We start from the raw sequence: 15,743 nt of genomic DNA, 5'->3' as shown, positions 1-15,743 counted from the left end.
TCCTGCCTACCCTGTCCCCTCGGGGGTGATAAGAGTAGCTGGGAGAGGTGAACATCTTCCTGGATTTGTCACAATGTTCATTCTTATCTATTGGCTAGTGTAAGTTAATAAACACTTTATGTTCCAGTTAAACAGTGTGTTTGCTAGTTGACCTCATCTATATCATAATAAATTGTGTAAAGTTAGTACTATAGAGTGTTATTATTTTACTTTTTATTTGCTATGTTTGTATATCTGAAAGTGTGTTATTGGCCTCATTTTCAGAAGTGTATGTAGTGGTCCCCTACATTTGCAAATAGGTTGGTCTCCTCAATGTTCACCATTTCCAACATGTAGCAGAACAAAATAGTAATAAATGACTCCTCTTTTTCCACTACATTTGGGAAAAAGAGGACATTTGTCTCACATTAACGAATGCAGGAGGCATTTGCAATGGACTCCCTATCTTCCTGTTTTTAGCTGTAGCTAAAAGCAGGTGGGTTCCATGGGGATGCTTTGGTTTTACGGCAGCATGAAATTGCCATGCTGACATAACATCAAACATTTTGCATGGGCAGAGCTGGAATGCCAGGCAGGAACTTCTATATCCCATTCCATGCCCACACTCTGCCTGCTAAAATAATGAAAATCTTCAAGGGCATTCCAAAAAACATCAAGACATGTATGACATCTTTATGCTTCGTGTTACCACCCTTTCTAATGCACTGGGGGACTCAAACATTGGGCATTTTAAATCAGAAATGTGTTTATATTGGTTACAAGTGTAATGCCAGTTTATGACTAGGTTAGTGAGAATATTTATTTGGAGCCCAAGTTTTCTGAAATGTGCCCGCATCTTCAGCCGAGTCAAGCATCTTTTCTCTTCATGGTTTGCAACAGAAAAAGGGATAGTTTCCGTTTGCCTAGTGTGTTAGGGGTGTGCTGAATGCAGCGACGTCATTTCACCAAAATGCCAGGGGTAGCGGAAGTGACATCACATGACCTTTGACCTCTGATAACATCACAGGAAGTGATGTAATTTGACCCTCCCTCTCCTTCCACCCGCACACACCTAGAATTAACATCACGGGAAGCGATGGGGCACGACATTTCACCCCTTGCAAAACGAATAGTGACATCACATATTGTTCCTAAGTACACTACGAAAAATATGGTTGCAATATCACTATAATGTTATATACATTTCATACAAGAATGGATCACCATATGTATCATTAATATCATTGTGTATAGGCCCATATTACCAAATTACTGTGAATGCAAGCAGACGTCCAAGGCAAATGATAATGATATGTTATTCAAATGATAATATGTTATTATATAGCACTTACACTTAAGCACTTTATATAGAACAAATATACAATATCACCCAACCTGTGTTGGTACTCATTTATTAACCTCAGAAGGGTGAAAGGCTGAGTTGAGGTGTTTAAGAAGAGACTAAATCAGTGACTCACCCCCTGAAGTGTGCCTGAAATAAAACTTTAATGAGTCTAGCAATTATTGGATAGAATTCCAGAAAGACAAATTATTTGTTACTCCTATTCTTTCTTATTTAAGGTCACTGCTCAAAGTAATACACTTGTAGAACCCCCTGTTTTTTTAAGAGGCCCGAACCGGAAGTCAGCCACGCCAAAAATAAATACCTACAAGACACTGGCCACAGCCCTGTGTGTTTTTTTACTTAAAAAAAAAAAAGTTTACAACAAAAAAAGTTAAAAAATATATATATATATTTTATTTTCATGGGGTAGCAAGGGAGACCACAGGGGTAGCAAGGGAGAACAGAGGGGTTGTGGTTGATACTCCTGACGACCCCCAAATGTCGTCCCTGGCTGACTGTAGCTTGAAAAATTATACGTGTTTGTGTTTAATCTTTTCGAAAGCTATGAATGAGATCGATGATTGGTTGGTTTGTTCTGAAAGAGTCGGAGAGAGAATGTGAAAGTGTGATGCAATGCTGTGTTGCCTGTTTGTTGTGCGCATGATTCACATTGTGCCTCGCATTTTTGATTTATTGAGAAGTTAGTGGAGTCCTAGGTGCTAGGCTGAAGATGTACGACCACAAAAAAAAACAAGGTATAGATTTTTAAAGGGCAACATTTTTTCATGTTTCTGAGCATCTATAATTGGAGTGGAGCGACAAACAAAATGAAGCACATGCCTTCCAACACACACGCAAACATCCACAACCAGGACAATCAAAATACGATGTTTGCACAGTAAGGAGGGACTAAATGATGAATCAAGTAATATGCTGATATACTTTGCAGCACATAAAATCATCCACAAAACCCGACACACACACATGCGTCATCACTAACTCCACCCATTACCTACACTCTACCATAAAAAAGACAAAAGGAAACAATGTAAATATATATATATGTATATATATATATATATATATATATTTCCCAAGAAACTGGCTAGCCGTCAGTTGTTTGAGGAGCACTCTCCTTCATACCATGCTTGCAAAATCAGACCGCCACCAGCATATCCGTAATGACCTCTTTATTGGTTAAAAAACTTGGCTCTCAAATATCCGGTCATCTTTCATTCTCGGCCTTCCCAAAAAAGTTGGCGCGTTTCACGGTGTTACTTGCCGCTTGCTCACAACACCTGCATACTACCACCATAGTGTTTATATACATAAGGCATGCCTGTAGACATCAACATAGGACATGGGGATACAAAAACAATGGTCATAAAAGAGGGACATAGTTTTGCTTACAATGCCGGTGGCCATCTTTGAACAGGATTAATTCCTGCATTATTTAGCTTCTCAGTCAATGATTAAATAATCATGTCGGACTCATTTCTTCATTCAAGATATTTTGCACACACAGCTAATACATTGCATGCGTTCTAATGTAGTACCCTCATTTTGTCCATCTTGGGATTACTCAAAGCATGACCCGATTACTGTAATGCCTTGTGGCTAACATGAAGTTGCCAATTCTCTTAATTTAAAGTGCCCTGTGCCTTCACATAAGTGCATAGTGCATAGGAGCTTATCAAAGTGCCAAGTGCTTCAGTGCATAGCAACCTCCAATTTCCATAAAGTGCTTAGTGCTTGCAACTTTGATTCAGTACAAAGATCTATTTTGATCTTGAACCATGTTTTAAACCCCAATTTTTTCCTTCAATGTCAATAGTCTGCAGTAATGTCAATTCACAATAATAAAAACAACCCCACAATGGTGACTCATGAAAAGCACATAAAAACCCAAAACCAAAACACATATTATCCACATTCAGTTAAAAATATGCAACAATAATGGATTTACACTTATTAAAACCCAATTAAGAAAGTCACTTTAGATCAGTCAATCATTATTAGTATAAAGTGCAAGCCTCTTTTTTGATATTGATGCTAGTGCCCTAAGAAAGTATATAGTTCTTCGTCTATATTGTGACCTTTTGGTTGTTTTGTTTCAAAGTCTAGGATGCAACGAGTTTCTTGTTGTCAGAGATTTCTTTCTCGGTCTCCCCCTCTCGGGCCATTCTCAATTGCATGGATTCCGAAGAAAGTAAAACTGTCCATGTTATTTTCGTGGAATTCAGTGAAATGTTTCGCCATTGGATAGTTTGCATCTTTGTTTTGTATAGCTCTTACATGTTGTTGTACCCTTATTTTCAATTTGCATTTGGTGCTGCCCACGTACCACTTTTTGCATTTGCACAGCAGAATATACACCACGTTTTCTGTGTCACATGTGAATTTTTCATTGATATGCTCAATTGTTCTTGTTATTGGATGCTCAAAAGTGACACAGTTCCTTGCGAACTTGCACATATTGCACCTTGTGCACTTATGAAATAATTTCTTCCGATTCGTCAACCAGGCACTAGCATCCTTGGCTGCTTCTTTATCCATAAAACTGTGGACCAATTTGTCCTTAATCGAGATATTTCTTCTGAAGCTGATATGTTTTTTCAGCAATCCACCAATGTCCTTGTCAATGGTTAAAACTTTCCAATGTCTCTGTAACACATGTTTCACCTCTGCTGTTTGGCTATCATATGTTAGTATGAGACGCACTTCTTCATTCTCTTTGGTCGTTACTTTTTCCTTGTCTGCCAAGGAATGTGTCTGTCATGACTTCTGGCTTTTAAATACGCTCTTTCAATGACTTTTTTAGGGTAACATTGTTGTCGAAATCCTCTCGCTGTAATTTTGCTCTCTGCATCGTATGTATCTAGAGTTGTGCTGTTCCTTCTTATCCTTACGAACTTGCCATAAGGTACGCTCCAGATTAAGCTCCTTGGATGCCCACTCTTGGCATATAGTGACGTGTTTGAACCTGTAGGTTTTCTATGTAGTTCACACGTTAAAGATTGCTCCATTATTCTTAAATTAACATCCAAGAAAGTTATAAACAAATAGCTGTGGGTTTCCGTGAATCTTAGATTATTCTTATTTTGGTTTAGTAGCTTTACAAAATCCAACCAACCATTTTCAGTCCCTTTCCAAATTATAAATAAGTCATCTATTTATCGAAGCCAGATAACCACATTTTCAGTCAATTCATGATTCTGTTCTGTCCACACTTCTGAAGCTTCCCAGGCACCCATAGTCAAGTTAGCATAGGCCGGGGCGAATGTTGTGCCCATGGCAGTGCCCTGTATTTGTCTAAAATATTCTTCAGTAAAGACAAAGGTATTATGGTTGAGGCAGAGATCAATCAACTGCCCGGGGTACTGTTCGGGGCACTTGTTCCCCCTCTGCCCCCTCCTCATTTTTTTCGGCCTCCTCTGCCACCGCCTCTTGCTGATTTTCATTCTCTTGCTTGTTTTTGTTTTTTGCCATCTTGGCAAAGCAGTCTCATTTCGTCTAAAAAATTCAGCCGTATATTCGACTCTTCATTTTCGCTACCAGTCAAATCTGATTCTGATGCCGAAGAGATGGATCCGCTGTCCCCATCTTTTGTCACTGGTGTCATCATTTTAACCAGGGTTGATGGCTGTCTTAATTGCTCAAACCGTCTGGCAAACCTGTACACTCTGCCTATATATCGTAATATTCCTTGTCTCTCAGGAATTTCCTCTGTTTCCTCTGCTTTATTTCCTTTTCATAATTGGCCATATTTTTCATCGTACTGCTTTTCCGTTTTTTTGCCTCCTCACTTTCAGGTATCAGTTTCAGTTTATCCTCCATTTCTTGTCCAACAGTTTAACCCTATCAGCACCGGCATACTTGACTAATATCTTTAGAAAAGTTTTGGAGCATCCATTTGTCGCTTCTCTCCATTCATGAAGCATTTCCGGGTCCTGTTCTTCGAAGTAAGGAATGGTTAAAATCCTTAAACCTCGTGGTATTCTTCCCACATCAATATAGTTTTTCAAAGAATGCTCCTCCCACCATTTACTCACTTCTTTCCTTTGTAACTTTTCCAATTTTTTGAGTAAAGTATTTCATTATTTTCCTCAGTTGCCGGTGTATATATATTTACATGGCCACGGGTGTGGCCGTGTAGTTATAGTTAAGTTGCTAATCCCATAGGAAGAGAACTTTTTGGGCAGTTTATAACTACGCTCCCCGGGACGAATCCTCAGCAAATAATGCATCAATCATATTTGTGAAGTCATCTTTGATGTCATGAGTGTTATTTTTAGCAGAGCATTGTGGTGGCGCGAGTTATGGTTGCTTAGCTTACCATAACTGGTGAATTTCAGGGGTTTTTCGGTTTTACTTGTAACCATAACATCCCTTTAACAAAGTTTTTTCACTGAATTTGAAAAGTTTTTAGTAGCGCAACTTAACCATAACGTCCCTTTTGACAAAGTTTTTTCATTGAATTTCATAGGTTTTTATTAGTGCAACTTAACCATAACGTCCCCTTAACAACGTTTTTTCATTGAATTTCATAGGTTTTTGGTTTTTATTAGTGCAACTTAACCATAGCGTCCCCTTAACAACGTTTTTTCCTTGAATAAATATATATATATATATATATATATATATATATATATATATGTATATATATATATATATATGTATATATTACACAGCCACGTTAGTGCCTGTGTTGTTATGGTTAAGTTGCTATTCCCATAGGAAGAGCACTTTTTTGGGCGGCTTATAACTTGGCTCCCCCTGGACGAATCCACACCAAACGTTGGAAAAAAAGAGTATATGGCCCACTCAGAATTTGTTTGCAAATATTGGTGAGATTTGGTCCAGGGGGGGCAAAGTTATAGGTGTCCCAAAACTTATTTTTTTCCTATAGACTGAATGGGGAAAAAACTTTGCTCATGCCTAAAGCCCAAACCGCTGGACCATTTTCACCAAATTTGCGGCAGGAGCAGTGGCTTGGTCCCAAAAGTGTGTTTTTGTAAATTTGGTGAAAATCTGTCTAGTAGCTTTTTTTTTTAAATGACCAAAAAGTAGGTCACAAAAAATTAGTGATATCTATGTCCGCTCTCCAGACACACTTTCCTGTTTGCTCCGCGGACAGGACACCGATTGGTTAATCGGCTTGCATCATGTCCACGGACAGGCAACATGTTCGTGGATTGGATGGTGAAGAACGTGAAGTGTGTCAGATTTTTGGAAACGCCCGCCATCTTGGATTCGCGTACAGCAGCCGGTATCCGCGGACATTGTGGTAAAAACATTTTAAAAAACACAACATTGCACTTGTCAAACTCATCAAATAATCTCTGGAAGGTGAGCGGTGATGAGGATGGGTTGGGATATGGTGGCAATAAGCAAAAAATTGGTGTTTTTTGCCTCGAAAGTCCGCAAACAGTTCGGATGTTCGCGGACAGTCCTGAAAAGTTTGCAGACACCTCAGCATTACAGGGTTGGTGAAATGCAGTTCTTGGATGGCTTATAACTTTGGCACCACTTAATGGAACTGCATGAAATTTGGCATGTATATTTCTGACCTGATTCTGAGTGTGTATGCAAAGTTTGGTGGTATTCTGTTGTGAGGGGGTAATATTAGAGGGGGGTCCCAAGATAATGTAAAGGCTTATAAATGAGGTACCATTTGACGAATATACACTTAATGTGGGGAACCGATAATACATTTAGATATGAATGTTTTTGCAAAGTTTGGTGGTATTTTGTGAAGAGGGGGCAAAATTAGAGGGGGGGACCCAAAATAATGCAAAGGCTTATAAATGAGGTGCCATTTGATGAATCTACACTTCATTTGGCAAACTGATGTTATCTATATATACATGTTTTGCGAAGTTTGGAGGGATTCTGTCAAGAGGTAGCAAAATTAGAGGGGGGTCCCAAAATATTGTAAAGGCTTTTAAATGTGGTGCCATTTGACATATCTACACAAAGGTTTGCAAAAAGATTATAGATCAAGATATAGATGTTTTCGTGAAGTCTGAATGGATTTTGTCAAGTGGGGGCTAGGTTATATGATGATTGTATGTGCAAACATTTGACACTTTTGAAAAAATAAAACATGGGTGGATTTCCAACAAACTTGTGTAAGGAGCATTGGCAAGGACCTATAAGCATGGTTTTGCAAATGTGCCAGTGTTTTATTATTTGACAAGTGTCATAATGTAGCTACAAAAAATAGCGGTATACCTTTAGTGACTGAGGGGTAGCCTGTGGCCATGGGCAGTGGCCAGATTGTCCGGGTCATGGAATAAGGTCATGATCCAGACAATCTGGCTACTGGCCATGACCACAAGGGACTAAACATAGGATTAAAGTGGCCTGTCCACCTGGGACTGACTTTGTGGTAAAGTTATTCGAAATTAGGATAGATCTGAAAGGGAAGAAAAATATGCTTGTGGTAATTTGTAATATGGTTATAGGGTTCTCTTTTTGCCTTCTGCAGGTTGCCATGGAATGCAAAGAGGGGCCTTGTATGGAACCCTCGCCTTCTCTTTCCATGGTGTCCATCTTGGAAAATGATTTTCCTTCCTACACCGGCGTCCCGGTGTAGGAAGAAAAATCCTCTTCTTTAGCACCCCGGGTTCCCGCTTTGGGAACCTAGGGTGCTAATGGCCTTGATCCCCCATTTCAGGGGCTGGAATGGGGGGATAATGGTCCAGAGACCTTGTTATCCACCCTCGCTTCGCTTGGGCTGATAACTTGGGCTGCTGGGCCAGCATCCACCATTCCAGTCCCTGGAACAGAGGCTGAATGCCACAATATTCCCATTAGCATAACACAAAATGCAAATGGAAATGTTGGAAAATCTTATTGAGTCTATGTACTTTACCGATAATATAAAGTAGATGGAGTCTATACATGTTTTTTTTAGTTCTATTTCTATGGAGGACGTTTCCAAAAATCGGACACACTTCATGCTTTTCACCATCTGATCAGTGGGCGAGTCCAATGTCCGCGAACCTCACTTCACCTTCTAAGCCAATCAAATGCCCGTCAGCGGACCGAACAGGGGAGTGAGTCCATTTTAAAAAAAGTACTGCAAAGATTTTCACCAAATTTACAAAAGCACGCTTTCGGGATCAAGCCGCTGCTCCTACCACAAATTTGGTGAAACTCTGTCCAGTGGTTTGGGGTGTAGACGTGAGTAAAATTATTTTTCCATGCGTCTATGGAATAAAATGAAATTTTGGGACCCCTCTACAACTTTGCCCCCCCTTCATGAAACCTCACCAAACTTGCAAGACAAATCCAGACAGGGATATATACTTTTTTTGCAAAGTTTGGTAAGGATTCGTCTGGGGGGCAAAGATATAAACTGCCCAAAAAGTGCTCTTTCTATGGGTTGAGCAACACTGGGAGACAACACCACAACCCCCAGACCCATTATACCATTTAAGATAGCGGGGGATACCCCTGCAACCCCAGCTCCCCTTAAATGGTATAATGGGGTACACCTTTACCTGGTGAAACCACAGAATTTTTGCTGCAATCTTTTTTACCGGTGACATTTTTGCTGCGATTTTATTACCTCATACCTTGAAAATGTGGTGTACATCCATCCAGTAGTATTTTTTTAAAATGCCCACAAAGTAGGTACACAAAAACAGTGATATCTGGGTCCGGTCCATAGACACACTTCCCTGTTCGGTCCACAGACAGGCCTCCGGGCCAATCAGGGGATGACGTGATGTCCGCGCACATCGGACACGGCCGCTGATTGGATGGTGAGATACGTGAGCTGCGTCAGATATTTTGGAACAGGCGCCATGTTGAATTTACAAACTGTGCCCATAATCCATGGACAACGCAGTAAAAACATCTTTAAAAACTCAAGGTTGCACTTGTTAAACTTATGAAACAATCTGTGGGGAGTTGAGGGGTGATGCGGATGGGATGGGATATGGAAACAAAAAGCCCGAAACGGGTTGTTTTCCACCTTCGAAGTTCTCAAACAGTTCAGGGACAGCCCTATAATGTTCGCAAACTTGTCAGATGTACGGGACATCCATGCCTATTTCTGAAATACAAGGTTGGTCAACAGCAGTTTTTGGATGGCTTCTAACTTTTGGGTCACTGAATGAAACTGCATGAAATTATGTGATATCAATCTAGATCTGTCCTTGGATGGTTCTACAAAGTTTGGTGCTGTTCTACCAAGAGGGAACAAAATTACAGGGGGAAGGTTCCAAACTATTTGAAAGGCTTATAAATTTGGTGCCGTTTGATGAATCTGCACAAATGTTTGCAAAAAACATTTAAGACACAGAATTGAATGTTTTTGCAAGGTTTGGTAGGAGTTTGTGAAGAGGGGGAAAAATTAGAGGGGGGATATACACATTTTTAGATGGCTTATAACTTTGTTGCCATTTGAGCAATGTGTACAAAGATTCTAGAAAGATTAAAGTCCCAACCTTGAATGTTTATGTAAGTACAATTTGACACTTTTAAAAAATGTGAACGTGGACGGAAATGCAGCAAAGTAGTGCAGGAGCAATAGAAAGGGCCTGAAAGCATGGTTTTAAAAAAGTGTCAGTGTTTTATTATTTGAAAAGTGTAATAATATAGGTACAAAAATAGTGATATACCTTTGGTGAAAGGCATAGCCTGTGGCCATGGGCAGTGGCTATATTGTTTGAGTCATGGACTGTGGCCATGGGCAATGGCCAGACTGTCCGAGTCATGGCCATGACTTGGACAATCTGGCTACTGGCCATGACCACAAAGGACTGTCAATGGAGTTAAAGTGGGCATTGCCACCAGAGAATGGCTGTGTGGTAAATCTTTTCAAAATTGGGATAGGTTTGAATGAGAATTTTTACTTTGCCTTTGGCTACAGCTCGAATTGTTGCACAGGATTGCATCAACAGATGGGCGTATCTACCGATGCGTACACTCCGAGACAATGCTAATCAGCAGATATTTACTGAAGACACTGACCATGTGGTCACAAGGCCACCCCTTCAAATCATTAATCACCTTTATTTGCGACCATACCAGGTCAGGATATTGGGATTGCATGCCGGACTCATTTCGACAACCTCGCATCAATGACTGGCCCACAATCCATATGCATTGAAAAAGACTTTAGAGAGTTGAAACACGTGTTGGCTGACTTCTAACAATACATATAGCACCAAAAATGGATTTCAAGACTGCTTTATTACAACAATAGATACTCACTGAATAACCCAGTGCTAAGGTGAACAAGGCTCACTCTCCTATTTAAAACCTAACCTAAGAAGAAGAAAGGGCACCTTTGCAAAAGAACCTCATCACTAGCAGTAGGGTAATCCTTTTAAAGTCCAACTTGTAGCGCAGTGACCTACTCATTCTACCGCTCTGCAATTAGTTAATAATTGTGTACTCTGATTATTGGGGCATGGAGCATGGGGCATGGCCAAAGCCCTAGGATTGAATGGGAAAAAATTATTTGCTTGCGGCTACATCCTGAAGTGCCGTACTGAATTACAATAAACCTGCGCAAGCAGTATCAGTAAGGACCTGAAAGCATGCTTTTGCAATTATGTTTTGTGTTTTATTTTTCCATAGTGTCCAAATGTAAGTACAGAAAATAGTGATATAAGTTTGCTTCATGGACAATAGGCCTAGCCCTCAGCAAGGACAAATACCTACTCTGATTGACTTATAGGGGTATGCAGAATTTTCAGTCAATTTAGGGTGTTTCAAGCCTCCCACCTTGGCATCCCTTGGCACTTTCCTCCTGGGCTCCCATGAGCACTTTTCTATCCATACTGCCCCTTTTTTGTTTATGGAGTTCTCTCACTGCACAATTCATATGTGCATTTATAGGTATTACCTAATTTGATCGAATATTATTGATCGAATGGTACATTTTACCGAATTTGGCAGTACCATTCAATCAAATTGATTCGATCAAGTTGGTTAAAAATACTGAACATGGGGAGCATGGGCGTCCCCCGCTTACTGAAGATTGGAGGCAGAGGAATGACAAAAAAACAAAAAGAAAATGAAAAGGTGTCCCTGTGGCATCAGTTAGGGGGACGGAACTGACGCTGCAGGGTCAGGAGTGGCAGCGTCAGGAGTGGCAGCGGACAGAGAAAAGGTAAGTGGGAGGATGGGGAAATGTATTAGGGGTGGGGGATATAGATTTGGTGAGTTTGGCCCCGGTAAAATTATATTTGCTGCTAAATTGGCTACAATCAATTATGCCAACAACAATTCTGCAACGGTCAAACAACCCTGATCCCATTTATAGGAGCACTATGTATTGTTTTTTGGTTCGATTCGATTCATTAACTTCATTCGGAAAGTAAATCTCCATCACAGTGCAATTTTTTACAATACAAAACATTAAAATCACAATTTACATTAATATCTGCATTGTTCTTGGTATCATAAGATCAATATGTTTAAAATACATGAACAATAACAAAACCAATATCAGCTTACATAGATCCCAAACTTGGTACATGCATCCCACCCAATCTACTGCTCTACCAGTGTGATGCTAATTCTAGTCCCTACCATTCTCTTCTTGAATGCAGATCTTAGACATTTTGAGACTGCTAGCAAATATACGGGATGGGTGCAACATTTCAGGGCTCGGATAGCTGCTGGGGTTGGGAGCTGAACTAGGTGGCTCCAAACCAGGACAAGCCAACGCCCCCTTGCCCGGGAATGCGCCTTACAAAAAAACAAAATATGCTCCTCACCCTCACGGCCCTTGCCACAAAGAGGGCATACGGACGAGGGACAAGACCCACTCTTCCACTTAACAGACTCATGGGCCAATGGGAGTATGCCTAATCGAAACATAGCAAATCAGCTTTTCAATTTTACTACCATCAGGATGTCCAGATACCTCTGACCCGTAGACGTCCTTAAACTGCAAATAGGCCCTAGCTTTCTCCCCCCTTAGGCAATTATCAATCATCATACTCCATGCCCATTCTCTAAAATTATTCTTGACCACCCCCTTATAGACACTACTCAACCTTGTGGGGTCACTCCATAAATCCCCAGTCCAATGTTAAAAGGCATAGTTCTTACATGCCTGAACCAAGAAAGTTTCCTACCACCTGGCATTGAGAGAACCTCCTCGAAACTTTCCCTAAACAAAACTAAGACTTTATTATTCCAAATATGCAGGCAAAAAAACACTTGCTGCATCATAATAGCACATTGAATCTCAATAAAACCAAATTTGCATGCCACTGGCGTGGACAGCGCATTAGGGGGTAGACCCAAAAATGATTTCAAAAATCTATTTTCGGCAATCTGAATGACAGTGCAATCATTTGCACCCCATAGATCAGCACCAGAGGTTATTCTTGGGATTGTCTGGGCCTGGTAAATCTTGATGGGTACCGAGAGAACCTCGTCATCCAATCTTGTCACCAGATTCCTAATGAGGGGGTACTGACGCAAGTGTGAAAGTGAAATTGGCCTTGCTATCTGGTCCTGCCATTTTAGTTTATTCGAAAAGATCAACCCCAAAAATGTGTATGAGTCCATTTAAGTTGAAATGTGTCCGTACTCGGGCCTTTTTTCCCAACGCCAGCACACTGCATGGTTTTAGTTTTGGAGAAATTAATTCTAAGGCCTTTTGCGGAGCAAAGCTTATTAAAAACATCCCCTTTATTTTGCAGGTCAGCCAGAGTCTTTGACAGCAAAACTGTGTCATCCGTGTACAACAGTAGACTCCATTTTCTACTACCCAACATTGGGGCGTCCCTTGCAGCTTCAAAAAATCCAGGGACTAATCTATTGATATATAGTAATACTAGCAAAGGAGTTGCTACACAACCCTGCCTAACCGCTACATCAATAAATACTGTATCAGTTAGCTTGCCAGACCCCCAACGTATCGTGCCATATTACCAGAATATAGGGCCTCATTATGAGTAGTGCGGAATTGGATTAACAGCGCCGGTAATGATGCCGGTGCCGTTAAACCCACTCTGCACTATTACGAGGTCCCCTCGCGGGACCCGCTCTGGACTTCTGGTTTTTCCAGACGCCCATAGCGGGTTCCTCGAGGGATGCCATGGCTGCCTCCAAAGTCGTAATGAGGCCCATAGTGACTTAATAGCATTAACCAGGGATGATGGAATGCCTAGTTCCTCTAGCACAGACCACAGAGAATCCCTTAGAACTGTGTCAAAAGCCGACTGTAGGTCCACAAAAGCCAGATACAAACATTGTGAATTAAGAAGCACGTACTTCTCGCATTAGAGGTCCAGCCTCATATCCTCGTCTACCGTGGAAATACCGGCTCTAAATCCCACTTGCACATCGGAAAGGATACCTTCACTGGCAACCCAGTCCTCCAGACGGTGCAAAAGTACCCTGGAATAAAGTTTTTCCAGTGAGTTGATCAAGAGATTGGTCTATAATAGCTCAGGGAATCTCGGTCGCCTTTCTTGTATAATGGAATAATAGTTTTCTCCCTCTAGCTACTCAGTGGGTGATTACTAGAAAAAATGTCATTAAAAGATTTTGTTAAAAAAAGGTACCCAGAGCATGGGTTCACTTTTAAAAAGATCAATAGGGATGCAATCCAGGCTAGGGGCCTTTTCCTTTTTCGCTTCGGACAATGCCTGTGCTACTTCAAGGGATGTAAACACATCAACCTTAACTTCGTTGGGGGAAAAAGAGGGCACCAGTGCCTGACCATCCATCTCCCTTCAGGCCTGCTCGGACTTCCCTGCAGCGTATAAGGCAGTAAAATGATCATGCCAAGACTCCATGGTAATGTTGCCTATTACACCCAGCTGGTCAGGTTTAAGATTTTTCTTCACCAGATGCCAAAAATCTTTAGAGTCATTTGACTCGGCAGCCCTACGAAGGGCCATCCAGGTACGTTTACCCTGTTTGCTCTTCTTTTCAATAAGCATGCATTTATAGTCATACCTGAGTTTTTTTATCATCCCAGGGGAGTAACTACCCCAGACTTAAGTGTGTTAACCAAGACAGTCTTGGCCTCCCGACAATTGCAGTCATACCAACCCACAGATTTATGGTTAGCCAGGGATTCAGGACGTCTTTTCTTGGTGACAAACGGGTTGAGTCTTTCTATCAATAATCTATATAAATTGATATAGGTATGGGGGGAAAAGGTACCTAAGAAATTCAATGGAAATACTTTTTTAAAGGGACGTTATGGCAACAAGTAAATCCCCCCAAAAAACAAAGGTGTCAATTCATGGAATTAATGTGTGCCGAAAATTCCAGCGCAGAGGTGTCAAAACGTGCGATTCGCAGTAAAAGTGCAAAAATGGCAGTGCAAGCGCACATCGATTCATGGAAGGCCGTGCGCGAGAAAAATATCGGATGTGCGCTGAATCGGATCTAATGGCGTGCGCCACGGCCACAGCGAAATCGCACATAGCGCGGCGCACACAACAAAAGTAGGCGGAACACGGTGCGTAACACTCGGAATGGGGAACAAGTCGTCAAAATGTGGGCGTCACGGGGGAAGTACAGGAGGCAAGTGTGCGGAACGCCCACATGCTCGACTACAACACGTATTCATGGAATCCAATAGTGCAAACCAGCGCACGGTCAAACCAGCGCACAGGCCCAAACACGTCCGCCACAAGAAAGCAGGCAGTAGTGTCCCTGCCCCTGAAATAAATGTGCGCCAAAATGTGCGCCAACAAAAAGCACCTATATACAGCTATGATGAATGTCGCATACTGTGGCCCTCTAAGACAAATGACGTGCAAAGGGGTACGCGACAAACACAGACACCCGCTGTGTGAAAAATAGCGTGTGCATGCATTCTGTGCTGCGCGGAAAGTCCCACACGCGAATAGCCTGGGTCCGTGTATTCCGGGTTGCACGGGAAGTCCCACACATGAATTGGCTGGGTCCATGTATTCCGGAGTGCGCGGGAAGTCCCACACGCGATTGGCCTCGGTACGTGTATTCCGGGGTGCGCGGGAAGTTCCACACGCTAATTCTGCAGGGTACGTGTATTCCAGGGTGCGTGTGAAGTTCCACACGCTAATTCTGTAGGGTACGTGGATTCCGAGGTGCGCGGGAAGTTCCACACGCTAATCCTGCAGGGTACGTGTATTGCGGGGTGCGCGTGAAGTTCCACACGCTAATTCTGCAGGGGATGTGGATTCCGGGGTGCGTGGGAAGTTCCACACGCTAATCCTGCAGGGTACGTGTATTCCGGGTGCGCGGGAAGTTCCATACGCGATTTCAGCAGGGTATGTGTTTTTCGGGGGTGCCGGGTAGTACTACACGTGAATTGACCGCGTGGGTCCTCCCAGGTGTTCCCTCTACACCCTCCACGGCCCCTGCAGGCAGCCCACACCACAAGGGACTACCTTGCACCCCTGCTCAAGTCCCGCAGGCAGCCCATCCACCATGGCCATGC

The sequence above is a fragment of the Ambystoma mexicanum genome, chromosome 1p (assembly GCF_040938575.1).
Source record: "Ambystoma mexicanum isolate Mex_15411 chromosome 1p, UKY_AmexF1_1, whole genome shotgun sequence".
Classification (NCBI taxonomy): Eukaryota; Metazoa; Chordata; class Amphibia; order Caudata; family Ambystomatidae; genus Ambystoma; species Ambystoma mexicanum.
The sequence above is the reverse complement of the archived record's forward strand: the minus strand, read 5'-3'. Positions refer to the sequence as shown.